We start from the raw sequence: 23,590 nt of genomic DNA, 5'->3' as shown, positions 1-23,590 counted from the left end.
CAACCTTTCGTCGTTGTAACTACTGCTATGCAGGTAGGATTGTTGTGGCAGGCGTAGCCACGAGGGCCTTATTAGACTCAGGGGCTACCCATTCCTTTATATCGGAGTCTTTTGCCCTTGAGAGGGGCATTCAGAGTGAGGAATTGGAGGTTGGATTCTCAGTTACTATCCCCTCAGGGGAAGAGCTATCCACCAGGAGCTTGGTGAGAGACCTTGTATTGCTTTTGCAGGGTCAATCAGTGGTAGCAGACCTCATAGTGCTACCTTTGCCAGAGTTTGACCTGATTCTTGGGATGGATTGGATGACGAAGAATGCGGTGATGATAGATTTTCAGCAGAGGTCAGTACTAGTCAGGCCTGAGGGCGAGGAACCGTTTTGGTTTGAGGCTGCTAAGAGCTTGAGGAAGACTCGAGTCATTTCTACTTTGCAAGCTCAGAGGCTTGTACTTAGTGGGTGCGAGTCATTTCTAGCCAGTTTATCTTTGACAGAGCTGCCAGAGCGACCAGTTATTTCTGATGTGGCTATCGTCAGGGAGTTTGAGGATGTGTTCCCTAGCGATGTTGTGGGAATTCCGCCCGATAGAGAAGTGGAGTTCTCTATAGATTTGATTCCCGGTACTGTGCCTATCTCCAAGGCACCGTACAGATTGGCTCCTACCGAAATGAAGGAGTTAAAAGAGCAGATTCAAGAGTTGCTTGACAAGGGATTCATACGCCCTAGTTTCTCCCCATGGGGCACACCAGTTCTCTTCATTAAGAATAAGGACGGTAGTCTAAGATTGTGCATAGACTACCGAGGTTTGAACGGAGTGACGGTGAAGAACAAGTACCCATTACCTAGGATCGAGGACCTCTTCGATCAATTGCAAGGTGCATCCGTCTTTTCGAAGATTGATCTTCGTTCAGGTTATCACCAGTTGAAGGTGAAGGAGTCAGATGTGGCGAAGACAGCTTTTAGGACTCGTTACGGTCATTATGAGTTCCTTGTGATGCCGTTTGGGATGACGAACGCGCCCGCGGTTTTCATGGATCTTATGAACCGCGTGTTTCAGCCTTACTTGGACCGCTTTGTCATTGTTTTCATCGATGACATCCTCATTTATTCGAAGGATAGAGTGGAGCATGAACAGCATTTGAGGACCGTTCTTGAGGTGCTTCGAGAGCACAAGTTGTTGGCCATGTTTGATAAGTGTGAATTCTGGTTGGAGAAAGTTGCTTTCTTGGGTCATATTATTTCTAAGAGCGGTGTGGAAGTAGACCCTTCAAAGGTTCAAGCAGTGAAGGAGTGGTCTATACCGAGGAGCGCGTCTGAGATTCGCAATTTTCTTGGATTAGCCGGTTATTACCGAAAATTTATCAAGGGTTTTTCCTCCATTGTTGTGCCTATGACAGCGTTGACTAAGAAGAACGCCAAGTTTGTTTGGAGTGCCGAGTGTCAAAGGAGCTTTGATACTTTGAAGGAAGCTCTTACGACAGCGCCAGTGTTGACCATGCCATCCGGGCAAGGTGATTTTGTGGTGTATACTGATGCTTCCAAGTTGGGATTGGGAGCAGTTCTGATGCAGCGAGACAAAGTTATTGCCTATGCTTCTAGGCAATTGAAGGAGCACGAGAAGAACTACCCTACTCATGACTTAGAGTTGGCAGCGGTAGTGTTTGCTCTTAAGATTTGGAGACACTATCTTTACGGAGAGAAGAGTCAGATCTTCACAGACCACAAAAGCCTCAAGTACTTCTTCACCCAGAAGGAGTTGAATATGAGGCAGCGTAGGTGGTTAGAGTTGGTGAAGGACTATGACTGCAATATTAGCTACCACCCTGGTAAAGCTAATGTGGTTGCAGATGCTTTGAGCAGGAAGACTGCAGTGATTACCTCCTTGTCAGTGTCTAGACCGTTGCAGGTTGAGATTCAGAGGTATGGTATTGAGTTTTATGCGAGTGGTAGAGCTCCCCGTTTGTCTTCCCTTAGTGTGCAGACTACACTTTTTGATCGTATCCGTGCAGCGCAGTCAGTTGATGAGCAGATCAGGAAGTGGAGGCAGAGAGATGAGGAGAAAGGCAGCGGTTTGTATGCTGTGGTAGATGGGATTGTGAGGTACAGAGGTAGATTTTGGGTTCCCGCAGGTGATTCTCTGCGAGTTACTATCATGGCAGAGGCACATACATCGCCGTACTCAATCCACCCTGGTAGTACGAAGATGTATCGGGATCTTCAGCAGCTTTATTGGTGGCCAGGCATGAAAAGTGACATTTCCCGATTCGTGTCAGAATGCCTGACATGCCAGCAGGTTAAGGCGGAGCATCAGAGACCCGCCGGTTTGCTTAAGCCTCTCCCTATTCCGGAGTGGAAGTGGGAGAATATCTCCATGGATTTTGTCGTGGGATTGCCGAAGACATTGAGAGGTTCGAATGCCATTTGGGTGATTGTAGACCGTCTCACTAAGTCGGCTCACTTTTTACCCGTGAAGATGAATTTCACGATGACTCAGTTCGCGGAGTTGTATATCCGGGAGATAGTCAGACTACATGGTATTCCAGTCTCCATAGTGTCTGATAGAGATCCACGGTTTACTTCGTCTTTTTGGAAGAGTCTTCATTCTGCTATGGGTACGAAGCTACTTTTTAGCACCGCCTTTCACCCGCAGACTGATGGCCAGTCAGAGAGGGTGATTCAGATTTTGGAGGATCTTTTGAGGGCTTGTGCTATTGATTTTCAAGGTAGTTGGGAGTCGAGACTACCACTAGTGGAATTCGCGTATAATAACAGTTTTCAGTCAACTATTGGCATGGCTCCCTACGAGGCACTATATGGGAGGAAGTGTAGATCTCCAGTGTTGTGGGATGAGATAGGTGAGAGATCAGACTTTGGTCCGGAGATTGTTCAGTTGACCACCGAGGTAGTGGCTAAGATCCGTGATAGGATGAGGACTGCCCAGAGTAGGCAGAAGAGCTATGCTGATCACCGGAGGAGAGACTTGGAGTTCTCGGTGGGTGATCATGTTTTTATCCGTATTGCACCCATGAAGGGTGTGATGAGGTTTGGAAATAAAGGGAAGTTGGCACCGAGGTTCATAGGGCCCTTCGAGATTTTGGATAGGGTAGGGGTACTGGCTTATAGAGTGGCCTTGCCGCCTAACCTTGATAAGATCCATAATGTCTTCCATGTGTCGATGTTGAGGAAGTACATCTCGAACCCATCCCATGTGCTTAGTTCGGAACCGCTTCAGCTATCTCCTCACTTGACCTATGAGGAGAAGCCCATCCGGATTTTGGATAGACAGGAGAGAAGACTCCGTAACAAGTCGATTCCAATGATCAAGGTGAGATGGCAGAACCATTCGGATGAAGAGGCCACTTGGGAAGCAGAAGCAGATATCAAAGTTCGATATCCGAAGCTTTTTGGTAAGTTTTAATTTCGAGGACGAAATTTCTTATTATGGAGGGAGGAATTGTAGCACCAAGAACTTCTAAAATTTGAAAATCATGCCTAAAATTATTTTCAGTAATTATATTTTAAATTTCTTGAAGTTAATTGTTTAAGTTTCAGTTAAAGTTAGCCTTCTTGACTTATTTGAATTAAATGCCTTGAACTGTTTAGTTAGTAATTTTTATCCAGGCAGGCGACGACGGTGGGCTTCGGTGGTTTATTTTCAAGATTTTTAATTTTAAGATTTTAAGTTAGAGGTAAAAGGGGGGTTTTGGCCAAAAATGCAAATTTTGAATTTTTAGGGGTCAAAAAGCAATTTTATCATTTTCTTGGGTTATTTCCTAAATTTTCCATAAAATATGATTTTATTAAATCCGGGTTAGTGGAATTTCAATCAAAATGTTGTGAGTTGAAATTTTAAATTTAGAAGTTTGAAAATAGCAAAAAGTTTGAGGTATAAAGTTTTAATAGTACAAGTAGTACTTTTGCTAGTACAAGTGAAATTTTAAAACACTACACACAATACACTACACTTTTAATTTACACTATCATTAAAACATTTCAATTAAAAAAATCAAGACACAACCCTAACTCCCAAACCCTAGCCCTAGCCGCCTCCTCCCCTCTCCCTTGAAGAAGACCGCTCGCCGCCGCCAGCCACCCGTCCGCCGCCGCCTGCCGCCGTTCCCAGCCGCCGGAGAAGCCCCTAGGTGCTTAGCTTGGTGTGTTGGTTGAAATCCCACCTTCTTCTCCTCTCCTTGATTTCGAGTTCTAGGTATTTTTTGGTAAAGACAAGTGTAGCTACTCCTTTGGGCTCACATTCAAGCAATATCTACCCCCACCCTTATGATTTCTTGCAATATTTTCGAGAATGCATGTTGTTAGAAGGTTAGGGTTTCGAATTTTTCATGTTTAGGGGCTGATTTTTTCTAAATATGTTAGGGAGTTGAGTTTATGTGGATTAATGTTGAGTATATGTGCATTGACATGGAATTAATTGAGTGTCCTTGCCAAAATTCGAAATTTCAGATTGTATATGGACCTAATTTTCGAAATGTTGCATGTGTAAGGGCTGAAATTTATTTGATGTTGATGTATTTAATGGCCTTGCATTGGTCTTGATTGATTGTTCAACATTTTGGAGTTTTGATGGTTAATTCTTGATGTTCTTGATATGTGTTGTGAAAGTGTGGATTGAGTGTAGCCCAAGTGTTTGGGAAAAGTCCTAAGAGAGGTTATTTGAGGTGTTTGGGTGTTTGGTGTGGAGATAAGTTGAGGAAAGTGGGCTAAGTGTTTGAATTGTTGGAATTGGAGGTGTGTGAGTGTGCAGGGCAGCACTGTTCACGGGGCAGGGCAGGGTCGTGGCTGAGGTCTGGGCAGGGTTAGGCTATTCCATGGTAAAGTTCATGACGTTGTGGTCGCGTCGATATAAAATGGGCTCGATTCGGATAAGAATTGAGTGAGTTATGGATTTTTCAAAATTGGGTGCAAGTGCAGATTTTTTTCCTTTGAATAGGGGCTGTCCGATTTTTGTGTTTTGTAAATTTGCTCTTTTGATCTTTTGATGATACCACCTATTCCTTGGGATGATTTGGAGTGTTTGTTGAGTGTCGGTTCAAGCGGGACGGGTTTTGGATAAGGCATGACAAAGTTAAGGGCTTTTCGGTTTACTTGCTCGAGTTAAGTCAAGTTTGAGGATTTTTGTTGGGTAAGTTGTCTTCTTTGGACTTAGGGGCAGCCACTCATCCACCTTAAACTCACATTTTCGAGTCGAGTCTCATGTCTTAAAGATTTCTTATTCGTGTGCATTTGACGTGTTCTTGAATTTAATAAAGAAAAAGGAAGTTTACTTGTTTGCATGCCATTTAATGTATGAGTTGAGTCTTTATAAATGAAAAGGGAAAAGAAAGCAAATATTTTTGAATGAAGTGATCTGTTTGTGACAAGAGGGGTGTTGCTAGGCCGGGGGATGCCTCGGTCTACTCACCAAGAGGTTATAGAGGTTAGGCAAGGAGCAAGAGACATCTTGTTTACCCTTGCCACAGAGGGGCAATGTGGGATCGGGAGGCATCTCGGTCTCCTTGCCATAGAGGGGTTAAGTTCGTCGGGAGAAATCTCGTCGTCTTGCCGGCATAGTGCACTGCAGCCATGATCATGATCGAAACAGAGGGTCACAAATCAGGGATCGGATTTATAAGAGGAAAAAGTAAAGAAATGTTTAAAAGTTAAAGTTTCACAATTTTAGTTGACTCGTTTTGCATTGATGTCAGTCTTTCAGTTATGCATGAGTCTAAGTTGAATGTTATGAAAGTTAAAGTTTATCATAGTGTGAGTTCATTAATGCATGATTTCTATATCTTTCTAGTTTCATGCATATTACAGTTTAAATTGAGTTTTTGCATCACGTATTTTAAACCCTTGTTATTATCCTAGTTATGCTTGTTGAGTCTTTAGACTCACTATGCTTGAATGTTTGCAGGTGAGGATTTTGTGGAGGAGACGGAGGGGCGTGATCTACTGGGATGAGGCCATCGGTAGTGCAAGGCCCAGTCACCGTTGCTTCCTTTTAGTTTATGTTTTTCCGCACAGTTGTCGAATTTGTAATAATGAAGTATTATTTGAGATCTTGTAGTATTTATAGCCAGGATGTGCATTCCCTGTGCTACAGCTTATGTTTTGAAGTACGTTTTCCGCTTTTGCAAGTTTATGATTATCGTTGGAATTAATTTTAAATGCTTTAGTTTACTTTATGCTGTAACCGGGAGGTGGTTACTAGGATTGCATGTTTATGTTTAACGCACTTAAGTTTTGAAGTCAATTTTCTTTCCTTATTTAAATTGATGTTTGAGTCTTGATGGCTTATTTGTTTTACAAATAGGTCATGGAAAAATTTTTTAAAAAATCCGTAATTTTCCTTTATTTTAATTATAGTCTAGTAGCGAGTAGTTAGGGTCGTTTCACCTGATCCTTGGACAGGGAGTTGGAATCTTTGGCTCAATCGATCGGTAAGATTTTACCGATCGAGCGAGCACCTCTTTTAAAAAAAAAAAAAAGTTTTCCTTGAATTCTTTAATCCTATTATTTTATTTGAGTTGATTAATTTAATTACCCTGAGATTGCATGATTAGAATCTAGGCCTCACATTAAATGGTATCAGAGAAATAAGTTCCTGGATTTTGTTCTAGAAGTGAGCGGGGTAGACCGAGTCCTCTTGACCTTGATTTCTCGCATGTGATTGATTAATTCTATGATTACAGAATATGCGAGCATGCTTTATGGATTGAAAATTTATTTGAATTACGTGACTTGGAGATTCAAATTGTTAAAGCATGATTTGATTGAGATATGAACTGTATTCATGCATTGATCTGAGTTCCATCTGTCGTATTGGTAAGACGAACAGAGGTTTCTTAACACTGAATGGTGAGATGTGAATTGAATTATCCGTGTTCTAACCCCTGTCAATTTAGATGGGTACTCGAAGAAGGCTAGACATGAATACTCCACCGATTGTTCCTACTACAGAAACTCCTCCGGTTATGACTCCTCCGGTGGTACAGATGGATGAAACGATCACGCCTATGGAAGACTTACTGAAAAGATTCAAATCCTTCAGGCCACCGTATTTGAATGGGAAAGAGAATTCCGGTAGATTGTGAGAGTTGGTTTGATGATATAGATCAGCTCTTCGATTCACTCGACTACTCTGATGACCGCAGGGTTAGATTGGTTATTCATCAACTGCAGGAAGTGGCAAAAAGTTGGTGGATGACAACCAAGAAAGCCAAAGAGAACAGAGGTACGGAAATCACTTGGGCACTTTTTAAATCTGAATTTTATAAAAGATTTTTCCCAGTTTCCTATCGAAATGATAAAGGTGCCGAGTTTGCAAATCTGAAGCAAGGGAATATGAGTATCGAGGACTATGTTGCGAAATTTGACAGTTTACTGAGGTTCGCCCCGCATATTGCCGACAATGTGGAGGCCAAAGCAGACCAGTTCATTAACGGTTTGCACCCTGACATCTTTATTCTGGTGAATACTGGGAGGCCAGATAACTTTTCAGATGCGATGGATCAGGCCAAGGGGGCAGAAGCGGGAATGTTAAGGAAGAGGGAGAATCAGTACCAGCATCAACAGCAACATCAGAGGCAGTATCAAAATCAGCTGCAGATGAATGAGGGTGGTAACAGTGGTGGTGGCAAGAAGAACTATTTCCGTCCCAAAGGAAAGCAATTAAAGAAGTCTGGAAGCAGTTCTTCGAGCTCGAGTGGTTCGAGACAGTTCAGTTCTGGTCAGGGTTCAGGATCTTCTGAAGCTTTGTGTAGCAAGTGCGGAGGACGACACTCCAGCGACCAATGTAGGGGAATCTTTGGAAACTGCTACATCTGCCAGCAGACGGGACATTCTGCCAGAAAGTGTCCTCATAAGGGTTCTGACCAGACTCAGAGTGGAAATGCCTCTCGACAGTCATCTCAGCCTCAGAGGCAATCGACTGCAGTTCACTCGTTCAAACCTCAATAGCAGAATCGTCAGGGAGGTAATCAAAGTTCGAATCAATCTTCCCGACCTCAGGCTAGAGTGTTTGCTCTGAACGAAGATGAGGCTCTAGCTGCACCGAATGATGTGATTACAGGTAACTGTAAGATTTTTGGTTATCCTGCATTTATTCTGATAGATACAGGTGCTTCTCACTCTTTCTTATCTGAGAAATTTGTGTCGATGCATGCCTTGCCTTTTGAGCCTTTGCCTGCTGTAGTTTCTGTTACTTCACCTTTGGGTGGAGGAATTGTTTTGAAGAATTTTGTTAGAAATTGTGGTTTGAGTTTTGAAGGAAATTGGATCGAGTTCGACTGTATTGTACTTGGGTTGTCTGACTTTGACTGCATAGTTGGCATAGATGTTTTGACTAAGTACAGGGATAAAGTAGATTGTTTTCAGAAGATAGTACGTTTCAGACCAGAGATGGCAGATGAATGGAGATTCTTCGGTAAGGGTTCTCGTTCTAAAATTCCTTTGATATCTGTCTTATCCATGACTAGATTATTACAGAGAGGAGCCGAAGGATTTCTTGTTTATGCAATCGATATTTTGAAGTTTAGCCCTGAGCTGAACGATATACCAGTGGTTAGGGAATTCCCTGATGTGTTTGCAGATGAGATTCCGGGATTACCACCTATTCGTGAGATTGAATTTGGCATCGAACTGACGTCAGGTACTCAACCAATTTCGAAAGCTCCGTACAGAATGGCTCCGATCGAATTGAAGGAACTGAAGGAGCAGTTGGAAGATTTGATTGCCAAGGGATACATTCGACCCAGTGTATCGCCTTGGGGTGCTCCTGTCCTGTTTGTTAGAAAGAAAGATGGCTCTATGCGTCTCTGCATTGACTACCGCCAACTGAATCAGGCGACAGTTAAGAACAGGTATCCTTTACCGCGTATAGATGATCTTTTTGATCAATTGCAGGGTTCATGTATCTATTCGAAGATAGATTTGAGGTCTGGGTATCACCAGCTGAGATTTCGTGAAGAGGATGTCCCTAAGACGGCGTTTCGAACGAGGTATGGCCATTTTGAATTTCTTGTCATGCCGTTCGGTTTGACGAACTCCCCAGAGGTCTTTATGGGGTTGATGAACCGAATCTTTCAGCGTTTTCTTGATGAGTTTGTGATTATTTTCATTGATAATATTTTGATCTATTCTAAGAGCCGTACCGAGCATGCAGAGCATTTGAGAACTATGTTGCAGATTTTGAGGACAGAACAGTTATTCGCCAAGCTTTCGAAATGTGAGTTTTGGCTTGACAAAGTTGTCTTTCTGGGGCACATTATTTCAGGAGATGGGATTGCTGTGGATCCTAGCAAGATAGAAGCAGTGACGAACTGGCGCAGGCCGACTTCTGTGCCAGAAATCCGCAGTTTTATGGGTTTGGCGGGTTACTATCGTAGATTTATTCAGGGTTTCTCTTCTATTGCGAAGCCTATCACCCAGATGACTCAGAAGAATGCTCCTTTTCTGTGGACAGATGATTGTGAAGCCAGTTTTGTTGAGTTGAAGAAGAGATTAACCAGTGCTCTGATTCTTTCTATTCCATCTGGTACTGGAGGTTTCACAGTTTATTGCGATGCTTCTCATCTTGGTCTCGGTTGTATTCTTATGCAGAGGAAGCACGTGATAGCATATGCGTCGAGGCAGCTGAAACCGCACGAGACTCGCTACCCAATTCATGATCTTGAACTTGCTGCTATTGTTTTTGCCTTGAAGATTTGGCGTCACTAATTGTACGGTGAGTCTTTTGAGATCTTTTCGGATCATAAGAGTCTTAAATACTTATTTTCACAGTCTGAGTTGAATATGAGACAGAGGAGATGGTTAGATTTGCTGAAAGACTTCGACTGCGAGATTAAGTATTGCCCGGGGAAGTCGAATGCAGCTGCCGATGCTTTGAGTCGTAAGCTTTGCTCTTTATCTCTTTCGACGATCGGTGTGTCTCGTTTGATTGATGACTTTTGCAATTCTGGATTGGAGTTTGAGTCAGATAGGAATCCGATCAGAGTTTGTGCGATTCAGGCCGAGCCAGATTTGTTTGTGTCGATCAGAGAAGCACAAAAATCAGATGAGAATATTCAGAAGTCGATAGAGAAAGTGAAATCAGGACACCATTCTGAGTTTCAGGTCAGGGATGATGTTTTGTTTGTGAATAGCCGTATTGTTGTGCCTAAGATTGATGAGTTAAGACAGTGTATTCTGAGAGAGGCGCATTGCAGTCGGTTTAGTGTTCATCCCGGAGGCCGAAAGATGTATAACGACCTGAAGAGTCAGTTTTGGTGGAAGAAGATGAAGAGTGATGTTGCGAGGTTTGTTTCCCGATGTCTGAACTGTCAACAAGTGAAAGCCGAGAGAAAAAGGCCGGGAGGTCTTCTGCACAGTTTGTTTATTCCAGAATGGAAGTGGGATCATATTTCGATGGACTTCATCACGAAACTACCCCGGTCTGTTCGGGGTTGTGATGCTATTTGGGTTGTGATTGATAGGTTGACGAAGTCTTCTTGTTTCATTCCGTATCGGATGACTTATCGACATGACCAGATGGCAGAGTTGTACGTCAGAGAGATCGTCAGATTGCACGGTGTGCCGAGATCCATTGTTTTTGACCGAGATCCTCGGTTTACTTCTCACTTCTGGCACAGTCTGCAAGAGGCTCTTGGTACTAGATTGCACTTGAGTACAGCATACCATCCTCAGACCGACGGTCAATCAGAACGGACGATTCAGACTCTAGAGGATATGTTACGAATAGTGGTGCTTGACTTTGGCACTACTTGGCAAGATTCATTGCCTCTCGTTGAGTTTTCGTACAACAACAGCTTCCAGACAAGTATAGGAATGGCACCCTTTGAAGCGTTGTACGGAAAGAAGTGCATATCTCCTCTGTACTGGGATGAGATGTCTAAGTCCCCAGACTTGGGACCAGATATGATTCGTGATATGGCTGAGCAGATGAAGATTATTCGATTGAGAATGAAGACTGCTCAGGACCGACAAGCGAAGTATGCGAATATCAGACGCAGGCCTCTATCTTTTGATCAGGGAGACCGTGTATTTTTGAAGATTTTTCCGTTTAGAGGTACTGTTAGATTTGGGAAGAGAGGGAAGTTGTCACCGAGATTCATCGGTCCGTATGAAATTTTACAGAAGATAGGCGATCTAGCCTACCGATTAGCACTTCCTCCTTCTTTATCTGGTATTCACGACGTCTTTCACGTCTCGATGTTGAGGAAATAACATCCCGATCCTTCTCTTGTACTTCAGCCTGACGAAGCCGAACTTGATGAAACTCTGAGTTATTTCGAGAGGCCGATTCAGATCCTTGACAGAAAGGAGAAACAGCTCAGAACCAAATCGATACCTTTGGTGAAAGTTCAGTGGAGTCGTCACGGAGTCGAAGAAGCGACTTGGGAGACAGAATCTGACATGAGACAGAGATTTCCTGAGTTATTCATCTGATGTGAGTTCTTATTTCTGTTCTTGAATTCGTAATTATCTTCTTATGAGTTGATATCGATGATTTCGAGGACGAAATCTTTTCTTAGAGGGGGAGAATTGTAACGCCCCGTTTTTATCTTAATTGATGTTATTTGAGATAAGCAGTGATTTTAGAATTCGAGATCGGACTTTTTATTGATCAGGGACTATTTTGCAATTTTCGGAATTTTTAGGGACTGAAACGCAATTATGGGATTTGTTATATTTGAAAGAGTGGGTGCCCGGTGAGCCAACTTGTGGCTAAGGGCTTTGATGACTCTATGTATAAACAATCTTTTGTTTAATATAATTTACACTTTTATAAAGGCGTTTACTTTATCTTTTATCATATTATTATGTTGTGACATACTATAAGATGTTTAGATGAAGACCTTGAATATACTATAGTGTATGTAAGATATGGTGGCACATGGGGATGGCTATCATGAAACACATCTTATAGTCACTGTATATTCTAAACAGTTCCTAGTCGATTGAGCCGTCCGTTAATAAGGATAAGGATCGCTCGAGATTAAGACTAGCATTTGCGATGCCGAGTACCATGTTTCATTGGTATGGAACATAGAGATGTTCAAAGCATGCAAATGGATATTCATACGATGAATGATCGAACTACCCTATCCGGACTTTCCAAGTGGTTATCACTTATCGAGTGGATAAAGTCCGCGGTTTTGGTTGTACACCATTAGTCCTTACTACTTGAAACATCATTGAGACTCTATATGCTAGTACTGTACTTTGACTCATTTACCGACTCTATTGGGGTCATCAGGTGTCGGGATTGGGTACAGTTACGACACATATAGGAGTCGATTCTTTGTTGTCAAGGATTCACCACATACTTGCTAGTGTGGATATCCTATGCAATCTGAGGAGATATTAGTGTGACGAATCTCTGGCCAGAGTACATGATGTGTTTTAAGAAATGGTTTCTTAGTAACACATGCGATGTCACTATTTGATCTTCAAGATGCATTACATAGTTATCGAATCTAGAACGACTCTCGATTTACTAATGGTTGTTGATTCGATCGGGATATATGGATGAAGGGACCGTACTGTACGCTAACCAAAATCTATTGGTTCTTGCAGGCACTATCAGTGATACCTAGGGAATCATGGGGCGATGTTGCTAGGAGCTCTTACCATGATTCGATGGGCAAGTCGGAAATTGTTGTTCTGAGTCACAAGGAGTTGTGAGCCCACGGCTAGCTGTATCCCTGAACCATTGAGGGTCACACAAGTAATGGATTTTTAATCCCCGTTGATATAGTTAAATTTAAAGAGTTAAATTTAATGAAGAAAGAAGTGGGACTTCTTATTTAAGAGTAGAGGAGTAAAATTTCCTAAAATGACATAGGGATGGGAATTTTTGGAAACCACTGAATTCGGATTCAGAAAATTATCTTGACTTTAAAAGATGCAGAAATGGTTTCTGTGCACATTGGTGAAATTGGTTTATCAATCTGAGTCACGATGAATTTTATATTAATTTCTGAACATGCGGGCTTTGCTTGTCAGGCTTGAACTTATGACTAATGGGCCCTAAGCTGTTAGCAGCCCACATTATAAATAAGTTATTGCAGTACAGAAATTACACAACAGAGGTCACAAAATATTTTCGAAAACCCTGGTTTTTCTAACAGTGGCCGCAGCCCCTCCCTCCCTGTTCTGAAAATTCCAGCCTGTGAATTTTGAATTTGCAGTCTGGTTTAACGGATCAAATTCATTAATTCTCTTCGTAGAAATTTCTGATAGATTTTCTAGTGCAATCTATCAGAGGGATTAAACTTCTGTTCGTGGACCTGATTGAAGAATTGTTCGTCCATCAGTTCCTGGGATATACAACAAGAGCAGAGTAATCTGTTGGTGTCCATAATCTCATTTCGAGATTGGAGGTAAAAATTTAATTGTTATTTAATTTTTACACGCACAATTTAATCGTAAAGTTTTGATACCCATGATATGGAATCGTTCCATATAAAATTTTTAAACTTCCGCTGTACCGGGTATCAATTCTGATTAATCTGATCACCGTTCCCCAACAGTGGTATCAAAGCCAGGTTGCTCAGATCAAGCGATTAAATTAATCGATTGTACAAAAATTTTTAAGCCTCGGTTTTTGAAACAAAATAAATTTTTTTTAAAAATAAAAATTTTTTTTTCGGGCAAAACACGGGCAGCGATTGGATCGCTGCCCGGGGGGGCAGCGATGGTCGCTGCCCAAGGGGCAGCGACGGGCTGCCCAGGATCGTCCCGGGCGGCCCGGGAAAAATTTATTTTAATTTTTAATTAAAATTTTAATATGTTAAAATTCTATTTTTTGTCCGATCGAAAATTTTTTTTGATTGGTCCACGAGGCGTCGGATCGAATTGTTCGAGTTCGAAAATTTTAAAATTGATTTTTGGATAAATTTGAATTTTTGGAAAATTTATTGATTTTATCCGTTAAATCAGATTTTATGAAATTAATTATTTTTGGTACAATTGATGATAAGATATGATCTTATGGAAATATTGAGTAAAATATGATTTTATGTATAAAATTGGATTTTATATGTAAAATAAGATTTTATTTGATAAAAGATAAAATATGATTTTGTATGTAAAATAAGATTTTATATATGGAATATGATTTTATCCTTTTTAAATTTAATTGTCATTGCATGTTATCCAATAAATTAATTTTGAATTAAATATTATTGGATAAGGATGATCGATTGCCATGACCAATTTTGTAGGTGTATGTTAGGAATTTACATTTGTTTTTATTGTTGTTGGATTTATTAATGGGCCTGGTTTATGGCCCAATATGAATTGTCATATGTAATAAAAGTGGGCCTGGTTTATGGCCCGTTCCCATCCCTTAAAATGTATCCCCTACTTGTCATAGTTATTTATTGTAAATACATTAGACTTAGTGGGAGATGAAGATTTGAAGACGGAGGTGGGCCCAGCAGACAATAAAGACTGAAGAAATGTAAATTGGAAGCTCAATGTAATAGGATTACATTGCATACCTGCATATTACCTAGGATTGGACTTAGCTCGTGATTGGCAACCACGGGTCGATTAGAAATGGAATCGATCATCCTATATAATATATGATATTATCGTTGTATGCATGTTTTAGACTAAATTGTATGAATCCCGCAAGCATACAAATTTTTAAATGATGAGACAAACTTTCAAAATTAAAATCCCTCATTTTAAATATGATTTAAAATTGATATCAAGATTAAAAAGGAAATTTAAATATTTTTTAAATGTTCCTACCTTCCATCAACGATCAATGTATGAGATGCTACCCGCGGATACGGTCCGGCTCATATTATTGGGGGGGCCCGTTCGTCGGAAAGTTGTACATTGGATCGACACATATTGTAAGTTGGGTGGAACTCCCATGGGATCGGCTCATATTATTGGGGGATCCACATGGCGACCGTCCATCACAACTTAATATTGATGGGTCATCTTGACATGTCACAATAAACGGCGTCATATTATTGGGCCCTTATTGGACATGAGGTAAAAACGTGGAGGTTGCTTTGGAAGCAATTGGGCTCTACCTTTTGAAAATTATGGTTGGCTGATACTATTCGGGACCATAGTTTGTCAATTGGACTCCATGTTCCCACTAAGGAAAACAGTTTCCCGTTTTCACTAGAGGGTAGTGAAACTGTTAAAATAGTGGGAGTGAGATTCATAAAATAAATTTCGCCTATTTTATGTCTTAGTAAATTAATTAAACAATCACTGATTATTGTCTGTTTCTTTTCAGTATTTCATTAAGATGAATTCGCGCAATCCACTATTCTCTATTCTCGAACAAAATAAACTGACTGGCGCAAACTATACAGAATGGTTCCGTAAGTTGAAGATTGTCTTGACCTCGGAGAAGATGCTCTACGTGTTAGAAAAATCTCCTCCGAAGGAAGCACTAGCTGATATAAGTCCGAAAGAGTTGGCCAAACTTAATACATGGTGGGACCATGATATCAAGGCCAAATTCTATATGCAAGCCTCGATGTCTGATGAACTCCAGAGGCGATTTGAGGACACCGTGAATGCTGCTGACATTCACGTACAACTCAAGGAACTTTTTGGGGCTCAATCGAGAGCTGAAAGGTTCGCTACTGTAACGCATGCGTGAAGGGGCTTCGGTCCGTGATCATGGGGTACGAGTGATTTGGCTCATACAGAAGTTGGTAACGCTTGATTTGGTGTTGGAGCATGAATTCAATGTGGACTTATTACTTCTCTCTCTTCCTTCTTCGTTTGACGGATTTGTGGTGAATTTCAATATGAACAAGATAGAGTCCTCCCTTAAAGAGATGGTCAATATGCTTGTAACATATGAAGCCACTTTAAAGAAGGATAAACCAGTTCTCTTGGTGGGCTCCTCTTCTTCAGCTAAGAAGGGGCCAAGTACAAAGGGTAAGAAACGTTCTGCCCCACCCAAGAAAACCAGACCCGAGAAGAAGAACAAGACAAAGGCTTCAAACATGGAAAAGTCCAAGGATGTTTGCCATCACTGCAAGAAACCCGGTCATTGAAAACGTAACTGCAAGGAATATCTAGAGCAGTTGCGAACTGCGAAGGGTATGTTCTATATTGAAATAAATGTTTCACTTAATACTACTTCTTGGGTATTGGATACCGGATGTGGATCTCACATTTGCAATGATTTGCAGGTGATGACAAGAAGTCGCAAGATTAGAATGGGTGAGACCCAGCTGAGGCTCGGAAATGGTTCCAGAGTTGAAGCCAAAGCTGTGGGAGATGTTTATTTAATTTTGCAGAACGATTTTAAGTTACTTTTGAGAGATGTTTTATTTGTTCCAGATTTGATTAAAAATATTATTTCTGTTTCTATGCTTGATAGAGATGGTTTTTCTTGCAATTTTGTGAATGGGATTTGCAATATTTACAAGAATGAATGTTTGATTGGAAATGGACAACTTGAAAACGATCTACATAACTTAAAATTAAAAGACGTTCCAATAAATTGTGTTGATAAACCGGTAACAACAAACAAAAGGAAAATCGATAGTCAAAACCCGGCAAACCTTTGGCATGCTAGGCTAGGTCATATTTCCTCAAGGAGGATGAACAAGCTAGTGGGAGAGGGCATGTTTGATATGTCTGATATTAACTCTCTACCTACTTGTAAGTCCTGCCTGAAAGGAAAAATGACTAAATCTCCTTTTAAGGGGAAACCTGAGCGTAGTCAAAATCTGTTGGATTTGATCCATACAGATGTTTGTGGTCCATTTAGAATTGGTACTCAATTTGGCCACACCTACTTCATTACCTTTACTGATGATTATTCAAGGTATGGGTATTTATATTTAATGAAATATAAGTCTGAAGCATTTGAAAAGTTCAAAGAATTCAAGGCTGAAGTAGAAAACAAGCTAGGTAAAAGTATTAAAGCACTTCGATCGGATCGAGGTGGAGAATACTTAAGTACCGAGTTTTTGGACTATCTGAAAGAGAATGGGATTCTCTCTCAGTGGACTCCTCCTTGTTGGAAAACGGTGTTCAGATCAATTAGAATTGATACCCGGTGCAGCGGAAGTTTAAAAATTTTATTTTATTAATATGGAACGATTCCATATCTGGGTATCAAAACTTTTACGATTAAATTGTGTAAGTAAAATAAATAATCACAATTAAATATTTTACCTTGTCAAGCAAAAGCTTGATTGTGGACTCCAACAGAATTTAATCTGCTCTTCTTGTATATCCCGGGAACTGATGGCGTCACGATCTTTCTCCGGAATAAGGTCCACGAATAGAAAACAAAAAACCCTCTGATTGACTACACTAGAAATCAATCAGAAGTTTGCGTAGAGAATAAACAGATATGATCTGTTAATTCGGATTGTAATTTTTCACAAAAATCACAAGACCGAATTTTCTCCGAAAGGGACAGAAGATTTCAAAAATCCTCTTGAAATATTTTGTAGTGTTTTCGAAAATTCTAATAATGAATAGCCTGTAATTTTCGAACACTGCACATATATTTATAGATAATTTTTAGTTATAATTGTATCATGACTCTAACTCCTTAAAGCCCACAATCCATAACTTAAGCCCAACAAGCCAAGCCTGTTGTTATATAAATTAATATAAAATTCATCGTGACTCCGATTGATAACTGATTTCACCAATGTGCACAGAAACCATTTCTGCATCTTTTAGAGTCAAGATAATTTTTCTGAATCCGAATTCAGTGATTTCCAAAAATGCCCATCCCTATGTCATTTTAGAAAATCTCACTCCCTTTAGTTAAGAAGTCCAACTTCTCTTTCATTAAATTTAACTCTTTAAATTTAACTATCTCTACGGGGTTTTAGTAATCCATTACTTGTGTAACCCTCAATGGTTCAGGAATACAGCTAGCCGTGGGCTCACAACTCCTTGTGACTCGGAACAACAATTTCCGACTTACCCATCGAATCATGGTAAGAGCGTCTAGCAACATCGCCCCATGATTCCCTAGGTATTACTGATAGTGCCTGCAAGAACCAGTAGATTTTGGTTAGCGTACAATACGATCCCTTCAACCAAATATCCCGATCGAATCAACAACCATTGGTGCATCGAGAGTTGTTCGAGATTCGATAACTATGCACAACATCTTGGAGATCTATTAGTGACATCGCATGTGTTACTAGGAAAACCCATTAACCTAAAACAAATCATGTATTCTGGCCAGAGATTCGTCACACTAATATCTCCTCAGATCGCATAGGATATCCACACTCGCAAGTATGTGGTGAATCCTTGACAACAAAGCATCGACTCCTATATGTGTCGTAACTGTATCCAATCCCGACACCTGATGAACCCAATAGAGTCGGTAAACGAGTCAAAGTACAGTACTAGCATATAGAGTCTCAATGATGTTTCAAGTAATAAGGACTAATGGTGTACAACCAAAACCGCAGACTTTATCCACTCGATAAGTGATAACCACTTGGAAAGTCCGAATAGGGTAGTTCGATCATTCATCATATGAATATCCATTTGCATGCTTTGAACATCTCTATGTTACATACCAATGAAACGTGGTACTCGGCATCGCAAATGCTAGTCTCAATCTCGAGCGATCCTTATCCTTATTTGCGGACGGCTCAATTGACTAGGAACAATTTAGAATATACAGTGACTATAAGATATGTTTCATGATAGCCATCCCCATGTGCTACCACATCTTACATACACTATAGTATATTCAAGGTCTTTATCAAAACAACAATAGTATATCATAATATAACAATATGAAGAAAGATAAATTCAATGCCATTATAAAAGTGTAAATTATATTAAACAAAAGATTGTTTTACATAGAGTCATAAAAGCCCTTAGCCACAAGTTGGCTAACCGGGCACCCACTCTTTCAATCTCCCACTTGCCCTAAAGCCAACTAATCATACTACGTAATCCCATTGCTTCGCGATGTTTGTCAAACAATGGTCCTGGCAAGGGCTTAGTAAGCGGATCAGCGATATTTTCTGTAGAAGCCACTCTCTCGACACTGATGTCTCCTCTTTCCACGATCTCCCGGATGATGTGGTATTTCCTCAGTACGTGTTTGGACTTCTGATGAGACCTTGGCTCCTTTGCCTGAGCAACGGCAACCGTGTTGTCACAGTACACCGGGACTGGACCAACAGCTTCAAGAATTACACCCAACTCTTGGATGAATTTCCTTATCCAAACCGCCTCTTTAGCAGCAGCTGATGCTGCAATGTATTCTGCCTCAGTGGTGGAATCCGCTGTGGTGTCTTGCTTGGAACTCTTCCAAGAGACAGCACCGCCATTGAGCATGAATACAAATCCATAGGTTGATTTCGAGTCATCCACGTCACATTGGAAGCTAGAGTCGGTGTAGCCTTCCAACTTCAATTCTCTTCCTCCATAAACCATGAATACATTCTTAGTCCTTCGCAAGTACTTAAGAATATCCTTCACGGCTTTCCAATGCATTTGACCGGGATTGGCTTGATATCTGCTCGTGACGCTTAGAGCATAGGCCACATCCAGTCTGGTAGATATCATCCCATACATGATACTACCAATGGCTGACGCATATGGTATGTGTGTCATCTTCTCTATCTCTTCATCAGTCTTAGGACACATAGACTTGGATAGAGAAACTCCATGACACATAGGTATATGTCCTCTCTTGGACCCATCCATTGAAAACCTTTTCAATATGGTGTCGATGTAGGTTGCTTGAGTGAGTCCTATCATTCCTTTAGATCTATCTCTATAGATCTGTATCCCTAAAATATAGGAGGCCTCACCCAAATCCTTCATCGAGAATCTACCTGATAACCATATCTTTGTTGACTGCAATATCCCTACATCATTCCCCATGAGTAGAATGTCATCAACATAAAGTACTAAGAATGTTACCGCATCCTTAACTACTTTCTTGTACACGCATGGTTCCTCCGGGTTTTTGATGAAACCAAAATCCTTTATTGTTTCATCAAATTTCTGGTTCCAACTTCTTGATGCTTGTTTGAGACCATAAATTGATCTCTGAAGCTTGCATACCTTATGCTCGCTTCCCATGGATGTGTATCCCTCATGCTGCATCATATAGATCTCTTCCTTAATGTTTCCATTAAGAAAAGCAGTCTTTACATCCATTTTCCATATCTCATAGTCATACCATGCTGCTATGGCAATAAGGATTCTTATGGACTTGAACATGGCGACTGGTGAAAAGGTTTCATCATAGTCAACTCCTTGTCTTTGAGTATAACCTTTTGCCACCAATCGTGCCTTGTAGGTCAATACCTTTCCGTCAGGCCCAAGCTTTCTCTTGTAGATCCATTTGCACCCTATTGGAACAATTCCATCGGGAGGATCTACTAAAGACCAAACTTGGTTAGTATGCATCGAGTCTATTTCCAATTGCATAGCTTCAAGCCATAAATTTGAATCCGCATCAGAAATTGCTTCCTTGAAGTTTTTTGGATCACATCCAATGTAGGGTTCACCTTGATCCCCTTCAAGAAAAAGACCATATCTAATAGGAGGTCTAGAAGTCCTCTCGGATCTTCTAGCAATAGGCGTGTCTTGTGATGATTCTTGAGGTGTAGGATCGTTATTCTGTATCTCGGGTTCTTCTCGAATTTCTTCAAGTTCCATCATCTTGCCTTTCTTATCCAATAAGAACTCCTTCTCCAAGAAGGTGGCATTCCTTGAAACAAACACTTTTGTTTCATTAGGATGATAGAAATAATATCCGATTGAATTCTTCGGATACCCCACAAAATAACATAAGGAGGATCGACTATCCAACTTATCTCCCACTGTCTGCTTCACGTAAGCAGGACATCCCCAAATCCTCAAGTACGAATACTTAGGAGCTTTGCCATTCCATAACTCATATGGTGTCTTATCTACTGCTTTAGTGTGGACGTTGTTCAACAACAATACCGCCATTTCAAGCGCATAGCCCCAAAACGAAGGTGGAAGCTCAGTGAAACTCATCATGGATCGAACCATGTCCAACAAAGTTTGATTGCGATGCTCCGAAACACCATTCAGCTGAGATGTCATAGGAGGAGTCCACTGAGAGAGAATCTCATTCTCTTTTAGATAGTCCAAAAATTCGGTACTTAAGTATTCTCCACCTCGATCCGATCGAAGTGCTTTAATACTTTTCTCTTGCATGCCTTGAATTCTTTGAACCTTTCAAATGCTTCAGACTTATATTTCATTAAATATAGATACCCATACCTTGAATAATCATCAGTAAAGGTAATGAAGTAGGTGTTGCCACATTTAGTACCAATCCTAAATGGACCGCAAACATCTGTATGGATCAAATCCAACAGATTTTGACTACGCTCAGGTTTCCCTTTGAAAGGAGATTTAGTCATTTTTCCCTTTAGGCAGGACTCACAAGTAGGTAGAGAGCTAATATCAGACATATCAAACATGCCCTCTCCCACTAGCTTGTTCATCCTCCTTGAGGAAATATGACCTAGCCTAGCATGCCAAAGGTTTGCCGGGTTTTGACTATCGTTTTTCCTTTTGTTTGTTGTTACCGGTTTATCAACATAATCAACTAGAACGTCTTTTAATTTTAAGTTATATAGATTGTTTTTAAATTGTACATTTCAAATCAAACATTCATTCTTGTAAATATTGCAAATCCCATTCGCAAATTTTCAAGAAATATCTTCTCTATCAAGAATAGAAAAAGAAATAATGTTTTAATGAAATCTTGGTACAAATAAAAACATCTCTCACAAAATATAGCTTAAAATTGTTTTTGCAAAATTAAACAAATGTTTCCCATAGCTTTTGGATTCAACTCTGGAACCATTCCCGAGCCTTAACTGGGTCTCACCCATCCTAAGCTTACGACTTCTTGTCATCATCTGCAACTCATTGCAAATGTGAGATCTACATCTGGTATCCAATACCCAAGAAATAGTATTAAGTGAAACATTTATAAAATATATCCTTTGTAGTTCGTAACTACTCGATATACATTCTTTGCAGTTGCGCTTTCAGTAACCGGGTTTCTTGCAGTGATGGCAAACTTATTTAGACTTGTCCATCTTTGCATGTAACATTTGGCCTTGAGATCATGGTCCTACCATTTCTCTAGTTCGGCCAACCTTTCGGCAGTTACATCAGCCGGGGCTGTTTTCGGAGAAGCCTTTTCTAACACTTAGAAAATCTTTTCCGAACTCTGGACAATCTTAACTTATTGAACCATTCCGTATAGTTGCGCCAGAAAGTTTGTTTTGTTCGAGAATTGAAACATGTGGATTACGAAGATTCATCATAATGATATACTGAGATTAAACAGACAATAATCGATGATTGTTTAATTAATTTACTAAGACATAAAATATGGCGAATTTTAATTTTATGAATTACACTCCCACTATTTTAACGATTTCACTACCCTCTAGTGAAAACGGGAAACTGTTTTCCTTAGTGAGAACATGGAGTCCAATTGACAAATCATGATCCCGAATAATATCAGCCAACCATAATTTTCAAAAGGTAGAGCTCAATTACTTCCAAAGTAACCCCCATTTTTTTACCTCATGTCCAATAAGGGCCCAATAATATGACGCCGTTTATTGTGACATGTCAAGATAACCCATCAATATTAAGTTGTGATGGACGGTCGCCATGTGGATCCCCAATAATATGAGCCAATTCCATGGGAGTTCCACCCAACTTACAACATGTGTCGATCCAATGTACAGCTTTCCGACGAACGGGCCCCCCTAATAATATGAGCCGGACCGTATCCGCGGGTAGCATCTCATACATTGATCGTTGATGGAAGGTATGAATATTTAAACAATATTTAAATTCCCTTTTATTAATCTTGATATCAATTTTAAATCATATTTAAAATGAGGGATTTTTAATTTTGAAAATTTGTCTCATCATATAATTTATGTATGCTTGCGGGATTCATACAATTTAGTCTAAACATGCATACATCAATAATATCATATATTATTTAAGGATGATCGATCCCATTAACTAATCGACCCGTGGTTGCCAATCACGAGTCTAAGTCCAATCCTAGGTGATATGCAAGTATGCAATGCAATCCTATTACATTGAGCCTCCAATTTACATTTCTTCGGTCTTCATTGTCTGCTGGGCCCACCTTTTCTTCAAAACATTATCTCCCACTAAGTCTAATAAATTTACAATAAATTTCGATGACAAATATGGGATACATTTTTAGGGGTGGAAACGGGCCATAAACCAGGCCCACTTTTATTACACATGACAATCATATTGGGCTATAAACCAAGCCCATTAATAAACACCAACAACAATAAGACAAATGTAAATCACCTAACATACACCTAAAACATTGGTCATGGCAATCGATCATCCTTTATTCATTAATTAATTCAATAATTAAATAATTGGATAAACATGCAAAGGCATCATAATTAAAAGATAAAATCATATTTTATCTTATCCATCCATAAGATCATATCTTATCATCAATTGTACCAAAATAATTAATTTTAAAAAATCTAATTTAACGGATAAAATTTATAAATTTTCTAAAAATTCAAATTTATCCAAAAA

Source organism: Henckelia pumila, chromosome 3 (assembly GCF_033568475.1).
Source record: "Henckelia pumila isolate YLH828 chromosome 3, ASM3356847v2, whole genome shotgun sequence".
Taxonomy (NCBI): domain Eukaryota; kingdom Viridiplantae; phylum Streptophyta; class Magnoliopsida; order Lamiales; family Gesneriaceae; genus Henckelia; species Henckelia pumila.
This window is presented reverse-complemented; position numbering follows the sequence as displayed.